The sequence below is a fragment of the Trichechus manatus genome, unplaced genomic scaffold (assembly GCF_000243295.1).
Source record: "Trichechus manatus latirostris isolate Lorelei unplaced genomic scaffold, TriManLat1.0 scaffold00049, whole genome shotgun sequence".
Taxonomy (NCBI): Eukaryota; Metazoa; Chordata; class Mammalia; order Sirenia; family Trichechidae; genus Trichechus; species Trichechus manatus.
The window spans coordinates 15,821,270-15,831,276 of NW_004443985.1; the positions used below are offsets into that span (position 1 = coordinate 15,821,270).

General features: G+C 40.8%; 1 protein-coding gene across 1 annotated transcript in view; it reads right to left on the minus strand.

Annotated features, from left to right (window-relative positions):
* Positions 1 to 277, minus strand: part of UBE2E1 (ubiquitin conjugating enzyme E2 E1) — an 81,768-nt gene extending 81,491 nt beyond the window's left edge. The window contains exon 1 of the mRNA XM_004377382.3: positions 79 to 277. The gene's annotated coding sequence lies outside the window, so the exon portion shown is untranslated. The remainder of the gene's footprint in view (positions 1 to 78) is intronic.
* Positions 278 to 10,007: the final 9,730 nt, after the last annotated feature.

A 10,007-nucleotide genomic window follows, 5' to 3' on the forward strand; every position in this document is an offset into this window, starting at 1 on the left:
CAGGGGAGGCGGCAAGGGGTGTCCCCTAGGCCCGGCGGCGCGGCCGGGGGGCGGTGGGCGGCGGGGGGATCCCCGTACCTCTCTTTGTGTCTGGCTCCTCCGTGCCGCCGCGGCGGCTGCTGCTGCTGCGGCTGCGGCTGGGCCTGGCCACTCGTGTCTCGCTCTCGCTGGGAGAGAAGCGGAAGTGCAGCAACAGCAACTATTAAACAGGCAATGGCTTCCCCCAGCCACACACGCTCGCACACACACTCCTCCTCCTCCTCACCCCTCCCCCACCGGCCCGGTCCCACCCACCCGCGCTCCCCTCCCCCTGCACCTCCGGGCTGGGGAGGGAACGAAGAGGATACGGGGGACTCCGGAAAACCCTGTCCCCCTCCCCATCCACACCTGCACCCCCACCCGGCGCCTCCTTCGGACGCCCGGGAAGGGGGAGAGGGGTGTGAATTTTCCCTTAAGTGGCTTGGGACCTGGATCCTGGGCAGAAGAGGGGAAGCTGGTCCGAGATGGGGGGCGCTGGGAGCAACTGGCACTAGCTGGACTAGAGGGAGGGGTCACTAGAGAGGAATATCTTTCCAATGAGGGCTTTTGGAAAAGGCAGTTGGCAAACTGGTCAAAAAGATGGTAATCTCATGCCAAGGACTTTGAACTAGAGAATACAGTGGAAACTCCTAAAAAGTGATCAGCTTAAGAGAAAAAAAATCCTACGAAAGGGTTTTCCCTTTGGGCTGACACTTGCTTCTCTCTCTGGCAATTTACCTGGTAGGAGCAGAGGTCAGTTTAGTTAGGCACGCCTGTGAGAAAATCCCAAACTGGGAGTTTTCTGCTCCAGGGCATGAGACATGTACAATTCGAAATTTTTAGATTCTTCACGTCACTTTTTATAGAAAGTGATGTGAGTTTTTAAAAGTGATACTAACGACTTCATGACAGGTAAGAGCAGAGTGTAACAGGTTTGCAAATGTGAGAAATCATTGGGAACAAATCCTATCACTGAATTAGACTAGATTTAGAGTTTTTTGGCATCAGCATTAGATATAAAGTTTAATTTTTGGAAATTGGGTAGAAAGTTCTGGGGACCCCTGTACCGCCTTCAGCTACAACAGAAATGCTATTCAAATAATAATAGTTTTAGAATAATCACTCAGTAATTCTTCTGAATTCCTCCTCATTTAGCATTTTAACCAAGATTAACTTTCTATTATTAAGCCATCACATTACTATTTAGTTTCTCACCTATATGTCATTTCAGTTGAAGGGAACTGAGGAGATAGATGCCATCCAAATACAACAGTGCCACAATCACAGGATCTTGCACATTAACGAGACAGCCTAGTCAGAGTTCCATGGGTCACTCTAAATTATCTCATTCAAATTGCCATCATTTCCCATGGCAACAGTGGCTTCAGTTACCCTATACACAAGATATAAAGCCCATGACATATCCAGTAACCAGGAAAACAAGCCTTCTCACTCCCCAGCTAAAATCCTAGCCTTCATCCTGAAACTCCAGCTTTATCAAGACTCATAAAGCAATAGCGTAAGATTCTTATTCAATCCTTACTAGGAAACCTGTATCTACCAGGGATTGCCATAGAATCAAGGAGTTCAAAAGCTGAAAGAGACCTCCTACCCAGACAGAGCTATCGCTTAACCACCCAAATGCAGATAGATTTTGAAAAGATCTTCAGACATAACCTTTCTTAGTGTTTGGTTTCAGGAGTCCTGGTACAGCATGCAAAAATAATGGCATTCCCTGCTGTATAGTATTTAAGAAGAAAAAAATCTCCTAGAAAACAGGTTGTAGACTTTGTGTACATCTGACGAAAAATATCAATTTAACAGAAAACGATAAGCAAACAGATGAAATAAACTCAGTTGAGGATGAGGAAAATAATCTAAAAACAGTTATTAAAATTGAGATTTCCTCTTATAAAAATTGAGATTTCTGATACTTTAAAATGCACTTCTGCACTATGATTACAACCAGTAAAAAATTATATATATAAATATATATATGTATATGTATATATAAAGACAAGAGCTTGTAGTGATCGAAGGAAAATAAATTTGATTTGCTGAAGTGACCGGGATGGTGGGTGTATTTTTTCTTTGTTTTGTTTGTATAAGTTGTATACTTGGATACTGTCTTAGTTATCTGTAAGTGCTGCTATAACAGAAATACCACAAATGTGTGGCTTTAACAAACAGAAATTTATTTTCTCACAGTTTAGGAGGCTTCAAGTCCGAATTCAGGGTGCCAGTTCTAGGGGAAGGCTTTCTCTCTTTTTCAACTCTGCAGGAAGGTCCTTGTCTCTTTGAGCTTCTGCTCCCAGGCAATCTTCATGTGGCTTGGCATCTCTCTTCCCCCATCCTTGCTTCTTTCCCTTGCTTGTTTAATCTCTTTTATACTGTAAAAGAGATTGATTTAAGACACACCCTTTACTAATCCTCTCTCATTAACACAACAAAGCCAACCCATTCCCAAATGGGATTATAACCACAGGCATAGAGGTTAGGATTTACAACACATACTTTTGGGGGACACAATTCAATCTATAACAGATACTATGATAATATATATATTTTTTTAACTGAGCATGGTATTTTGTGTTTCATTGTTGATGCCTGGGTTGGACTGGTCCCCAGGGAAATAAAACGTATAATCTACGGGCTCCTCCTAGATAGGGAAGTGTTCTCCCAACCATATGTCTGGAAGGATACCAGCCTTCCCTTATGTACCATTCCCTCTTATCTCTAACACACACTAACCCCTGGTTAGTGCTTTATGGCTTTGGAATGACCTACTGAGTCGGGTATAAAAACCTCAAAACGTTTAGAAAAGAATTCACTGTTCTTGAAAGTCTAATCTTTAGGTCACATTATTTTAAATATACTGTTGCCTCATAGAGAAAAAAATAAAAATTTATTTGCTACCCTCTAGCTTTTCTACACATTAACCACAAGGCCTAAGAACTGAACTCACCTCGCTGAGCCTCAGTTTCCTCATCTCTAAAGGGCAGGGATACCTGCCCTGTATGGCCTGGTAGGGTTGTTGTAAGGATCAGGGTTTATTGCTAATGAAGACAGTTTATTAACTGTTACACAGAGTAAATTATTGATAATCCCACCCAGGTCCTACTTCTCTGGAATGTTGTTAGGGCACATAAAGAGTGTATAACAAGAACTTAAGAAACCCTCCTAAGAGAAAGATAATCAAGGAATCATAGGATTTTATTGCTAGAATAAAACCAAAAACGTTGCCATCGAATCAATTCCAACTCGTAGCAACCTTATAGGACAGAATAGAACTGGCCCGTAAGGTTTCCAAGGAGTGGCTGGTGGATTTGAACTGCCAGTCTTTGGGTTAGCAGCCAAGTCCTTAACCACTGCACCACCAGGGCTCCAGTACTAGAAGGGGCCTACTATATCTTCTAGTTCAAACTCCTCATGTTACAAATGAAGAAAATAAGGGAAAGAAAGCCAAGGTCATGCAATGAGTCGGTAGCAGAGTTGTGGCTATGGCCCATGCTGCCCATGAATGATTTTGTCAGTCCTGGAAAATCAATTACATTGGAGGAAAATATTGTACATAAAAGAATTTTAATAATATTTTCAAGCGTATATTAATGATCAAGACATAGTTGGGAATGGGGAAAAATGGAAGGGAATCACTGAATTTTTAACATTCACTTGAACCAATTAATGACTGCTATTGAAGTTCTCTGTTCCCCATCCGGAGAGTAAGCCTCGTAATTTATTTATTTAACATTTATGGACATATCTGAATAGGCAACACATTCTCATGCTTTATTATTCAAAAGATACAGAAGGATATGTAAGGGAAAGAGTCCTCTGCTCTTCCTCCCAACCCCTCCGATTCCCCTCTTCAGAGCAGTTTTCTGCGTATACTTGCTTGTATAATCTATGCATGTGCAAGCAAATGCATGCACATATACTGAATTCATTGACAGGAATGTTCAATTTACATTTAAAAGATGCATTCAGTCACGGAAACCCAAGCAGGGCAGCACTGCGAACGAAGTCCATGGGCTTTGAGAAAGGAGGCTCCAGTTTTTACAAGTACCTATTCCTGGTTCTCAGGATGATCCTGCTCTCTTCTTCAAGTCATCTTTAGCGTATCAACTGCTTTTAAGTAGAAGTACTTCAAGATCAAGGTGCTTACAATCATAGGCTGATCCCTAGGAGGTGAAACAATAAGAATTTCCATCCTTGGGAGGAAATGGCTACAGGTGATTTAAAAGAAACAGACCCAGTCTAACTTTTGAGCGCTCTTATTTTTGGCCAGTTGCTTATGCTGAACTCTAAGTGTTTCATAAAGGTAACCATTTTCCTTAGCAAATTTCACATCCAAAGAATTGTCAAGTAAATTAGCATTTGCTAATATGTTTTTGGTTTTTTTTTAACTTACCTTATGGCTGAGTAGAAAGGATTTCCTTTTTCTGTAAAAAAAAATTGATTTGGAATTAAGAATTTCTACACAGAATTTCTGGAAGGATGGACTCACTGCAGATTTCAGGACATCTGTTTCATTTTATTATACTCCTTTGGCTGAAAACTTTATTCCTCATACAGAAAAATAAGGAAGGCCTGCAAAGAAGGGCCACTTCCATGCAGCCTAATGAGATCTGGGGCTTTTAGCTTTAATTCAGGTCATTTTTCCATGGACTTTTTTTAAAAAAACACTGATATCCTTTGAAGGACCCTAGACATTGTCTGACTTTATTGGGCCTAAATATTACTAGCACAGGAAGCTAGGACAGAACTAAGTTATTTTTTCTACCACATAGAGGCATTGAACACCATGTGATTTTCAAAATTTACCATGACTTGATCAGAATCAAATGCTTTTTTTCAGGCAAGGGCAAAAAGGTTTGTTTGATGTCCACAAATGGATAGTGGTTAGTATTAAAGCAATTTTCTCAATTTATAATGTAGCGTTGCCTCCGTAGGGCCTATTCTCTATACAAGCGAACCTCTTTCAACCTTCTGTACATTGGTGACATAAGGACAGACTATATTGGAATATATTGGACTGCAGTTTGAACAGTTTGATTCATTAATCTCTGAATCCTTTTCCTGAACTCAACAGCTTTTTAGCTTACTGAAATTTGGGGGAATGAAAGAGTAGGAGGAAAACGACTTTTATTTCATAATCTTAATTATCTATTGTGAAACTTTAAAATATATATATATATCAGCTTCCCCACAAGGATCCAGTTTTGAATGTACAAAGGAAGTTACTCTTCCCAAAATTTATCTCAATAATTGGAAACCCCAGAAGCAAGCAACAATAAAGATACCAATCTTGACTTAGTAAGCCTACATTACAAGTTCTGTCTTTGCAAGAGAGAGTACTCGTGTCTGAGCCTCAAACCAATTAATCAACAAATATTTATTAGTTGCCCTGTGTGTACTAAGCACAATGCTAGGTGCTGTGGCAGATATAAAGGAGTCTAAGAGGTATTCTGTGGCCTCCAGCAAGGGCTAGGGCAGAAGGGTTTATAACTGAGCCTAGAAGGACAAGTAGGGTTTGGGGTAATACAAAGTATTGAAACTACATTTAAAAAGATATGGAAAAATATCAGACAGGCCCAAAATGGAGAACATTTTATTGTTTAAAAAAAAGAAGAAGAAATTGGCCTTTAATCTTTAAAAATGTCAATAACATGAAAAACTGAGTGTAAAGATACTGAGAACTAAATATAATACGTGATCCTGGACTGGATACCATACTGCATGGGGAAAAAAAAAAAAAAAAGATAAAGGACATAATTGAGTCAATTGAAAACATGAGACTATGGAAGCTAGATTAGATAAAATATTGTATCAATGTTAAATTTCCTGAATTTAATAACTATACTGAGGATATCTTTTTTCTTAGGAAAGACACACTGAAATATTAAGGGATAAAGGGGCATGATATCTGCAAACTGTTCTCACATAATTCAGGAAAATAAATAGCAATGTGTGTGTGGAGAGACAGAATAATAAAACAAATGTGATAAAATGTTAAAAATGGTGAATTTGTATAAAAGGATATTCTCTGTATTATTCTTGTGACTTTCCTGTAGGTTTGAAATTTAAAAAAATGAATGAAAACAGAGTGGGTAGGGGAGAGATTACTGACTTGTTAAATAATTCTGTATTGTTTTACTTCTTAAAATGAGTGTGTACTACTTTAGTAAGCTTTTAAAATCTAACCACTAAATCTTTAAGGAACAACAACAACAAAAAAAAAAAAGATATGAAAGAAGAACAATTCAGAAAGTGACTGGGGAGACCATGAATGGATCGATTTGGTTGAAGGACTCAGAAAAGTGAATGGTTGGCTAGAAGGATGAAATTGTAGGTAGCAGGAGTTTGTGGAGGGGCTCAATGGTGAGCTAAGAAGCCTGGATTTCATTATAGGATAAAAGGTACAAGGGAAGGACATTAGAGGCATTTTAGCCTAAGGTGATATTTTAAGAAGATTAGTTTGATAGCACGGATTGAAAAGCCAAAGAGAAAAGAAAGGAGTCAAGGAAACCAGGGAGGAAAGTCTAGGCTTAGGGAAGCAGCTCCTAATTCCTAATTCTTCATGCTTATTTTTTAATTAATCACTATTTAATGCTGAAGCTCTGGGAATTAAAATCCCATGACAGCAGAGAATTTGTCTGTTTAAACTGCTTTTAGGATAGTGTGTGGCTCTTAGTAGGCACTCAATAAAAAATTTACAAAGGAAGGAAATGACAACCTTTCTTATCTTTAGTCCTAAAACCAAAACCAAACCCATTGCCGTCCAGTCAATTCCGACTCATAGCGACCCTAAAGGACAGAGTAGAACTGCCCCCACAGGGTTTCCAAGGAGCGGCCGGCGGATTTGAACTGTCAACCTTTTGGTTAGCAGCCATGGCTCTTAACCACTACGCCAACAGGGTTTCCATCTTTAGCACAGTAGTACTATTTTCCCCTTTCCATCATTCATTCATAAATGATTACATCATCAAGTGGTTAACAAGAAACGTGTAGGATGTGTGTTGTGGCTCCCTGAAGGAGCATGGGTGACCACAGGGTAAGGCCTGAAGTGACCCTCCAGCCGCCATCGTGGAAAGGAATCCCAGCCTTGATACCAGAGTTACAGAATTACAAACTGGAAGCACTCTAAACCTCAAGTCAATTCTGACTCAGTGACACTATAGGACAGGGTAGAACTGCCCCATAGGGTTTCCAAGGCTATAATCTTTAAGGAAGCAGACTGCCACATCTTTCTCCTGTGGTGCGGGTTCAAACCACCAACCTTTCAGTTACCAGCCAAGCACTTTAGACATTGTGCCACCAGTGCTCCTTGGGAAGCACTATAGAGATCATCAGATGTACTTCGCTCCATTAACAGAGGGTGAAGCTGAGGTCCAGAGATGGAAGATGACTTTTCTGAGGTCAGGCAACTAGTTAGCAGCAAAACCAAGACCTTTCCCTTGGGGTAGTCAAAGCGGATTATGGGAACTTGTGAAATCCACATCTTTACACCTCAAACACAGAATGGTGGCCAGCAACTACAGAACCAGAGTTAACATGGTTAGCGTGCTCTTGTTCTACCCAGCTCTGCTTTCTGTGGAGCTGGACTATGTCATAGTCTTTGGTATTCCCTCAGCAGTGGGCACTGGGGTGGGCGGGCACAAGTTCACTACTCAAACCACACACACACTTTATTTCCTAAAGCAATCCTAAATCTCACAGTGAAGCAGAACAGACATTTGTCCAATGTGACTGCGTGACTGTGAGGGTAGGAGCGAAGATTCCTACATCCCCTTCTTCATCCCTGACTTTAGTCACCTTGAGAAGTCTTTCTAGGTCTCAGTAAAGTATAAAACAGGAAAATGGTAGGGAATTGTTGTGGATTGATTCGAGTCCTCCAAAAAGATATGTTGAAGTTCTGAAATGCTCCCCTCTCCCCCATCTGTGAATGTGACCTTGTTTGGAAACTGAGTATTTGAAGATGTTAAGATTAGTTAACATGAGGTCATACTGGAGAAGAGTGGTTTCTAATCCGATCTGAGCAGTGTCCTTATAAAAAGGAAGAGTCACAGAAAGACAGATAGAGTGAAGACAGCCACGTGAAGATACACCTACAAACTAAAGACCTAAGAAATGCCTGGGGCTACCAGAAGCTGGAAGGAGCTTTGGTGGTGTAACGGAGAAAAGACCTGGCGATCTTCTTTACATAGAGTTTTCAGTCTGGGAAACCCTATGGGGCCGTTCTACTCCATCCTATAGGGTCCCAATGGGTTGGAATCTACTCAGTGGCACATAACAACAACCAGAAGCTGGACGAGACAAGGAAGTTCCTTCCCCTAGAGCAGACGGAAAAATCATGGCTGTGCCAACACCTCGAATTCAAACTCCTGGCCTCCAGAACTGTGAGACAACAAGTTTCTGTTCTTATAAGCCACCTAGCTTGTGGTATTTTGTTATGGCAGCCCTAGGTGACCAGTACTGTGCAGCCATGATCACTTTGGCTTGGTGGCTGAGGTTACAAACATCATTGTGGGGCTTCCTACAGGTTGCGAGGGGTTAAGACCTTGGGGTTGTCCTTGCCCTCTTTTCCCATTGCCTCATTCTTCCCTACTTCTCCATCCCAGAGAGAAGAACAGCTCAGGGCTGTTAAGAGCATGAACAGACCTGAGTGTCCATCCCAGCACTGCCACTTCCTAACTACATGACCTTGGGAAAGTTCTTAAACTCACTGGATCTTGGGTGCTGCATATGTAAAACTGGGATCATAAAACTTGCTTCATAAGATTTTTTGGAGATTAAATGAGAAATGTCTGCAAAGTGCTTAGTTCAGTGCCCGGCATGTCCTAAATGCCCAATAGATGATAGCTGTTTTCAGTTGAGTCTAACACATATCCTGACTTAATTTATTTTCATGACTCAATCTGGTGTCCTCAAACTTTCTTGACTGTTAGAGAATTAACAGATTAGAATAGCACAGGAAGCCAACGTAACTTCTCTATAATTTTGTGTTATTTCCTGTTGGTTGAAAAATTGTAAGCAAAAGGAGGGAAGGGTTCCTGCCTTATTCTAGCTCCAGGCCAATGCCGAGGTCATGCTAGGAGCTGAGTAACCACTTGTTGATTGATGGTTACTGTGGCGAGAGCCTCTGAAAGAGCGTGCAGAAACAGGTAAGCCAGAAAACATCTGTGTTTTGCCCACTAATGTTCCAGCTCCAAGAGTGAGTCAGAATGGCCCAAGTATGTGAATGGCGCTTCCGCTTAAATTGTTTGGAAAACTGTCTGGTAAAGGATTATTTCGGAGGATTTGTGTCCATTACCTGGAATTAATTCTCTTTCTCTTTAGATGGAAAGTTAGTCCAGCCTCTTAAAACTATTAAATCAAGAGATGTAAAAGAAAACCGACTGTGGGCAAGTTGGAATTTTCAAGGAAGTTTAAAACACAAGGGACTTCTCTTGAAAGTTTGTCAATCACAACCTGGGCAAGTGAAAAATGTTGGCGAAAATTTTTAAATTCCTTAACATGCTTATTCTCCCCTAACAAGATTCGTCTACTGGTTTCCTGAGAGCAATACAATTATAATTATTGGTACTTTTAGTTTGAAAAGATCATTTTTTGCAACATCTATGAGCACGCCAGGTGCTTGTGTCCAATCTGGAGCCCTGGCAGCACAGTGGTTAAGAGCTACAGCGAGCTACGGCTGCTAACCAAAAGGTCGGTGGTTGGAATCCACCAGATGCTCCTTGGAAACCCTGTGAGGCAGTTCTACTCTGTCCTATAGGGTCATCATGGGTCGGAATTGACTTGACGGCAATGGGTTATGTTCAATCTAGGAGAGAAATTTAGAACTGGGTAATTTAGGGGAATGTTTGTCCTCTTCTTAGAGTTTTACATTTTTATTGTTTTGAGGGGTTGAGGGCATAACTTTTCTTTGAAAAGAGACTTTTTTTCTATAATTATGAAAAGTAAAGATTTATATCCTGAAACTCTCAAAT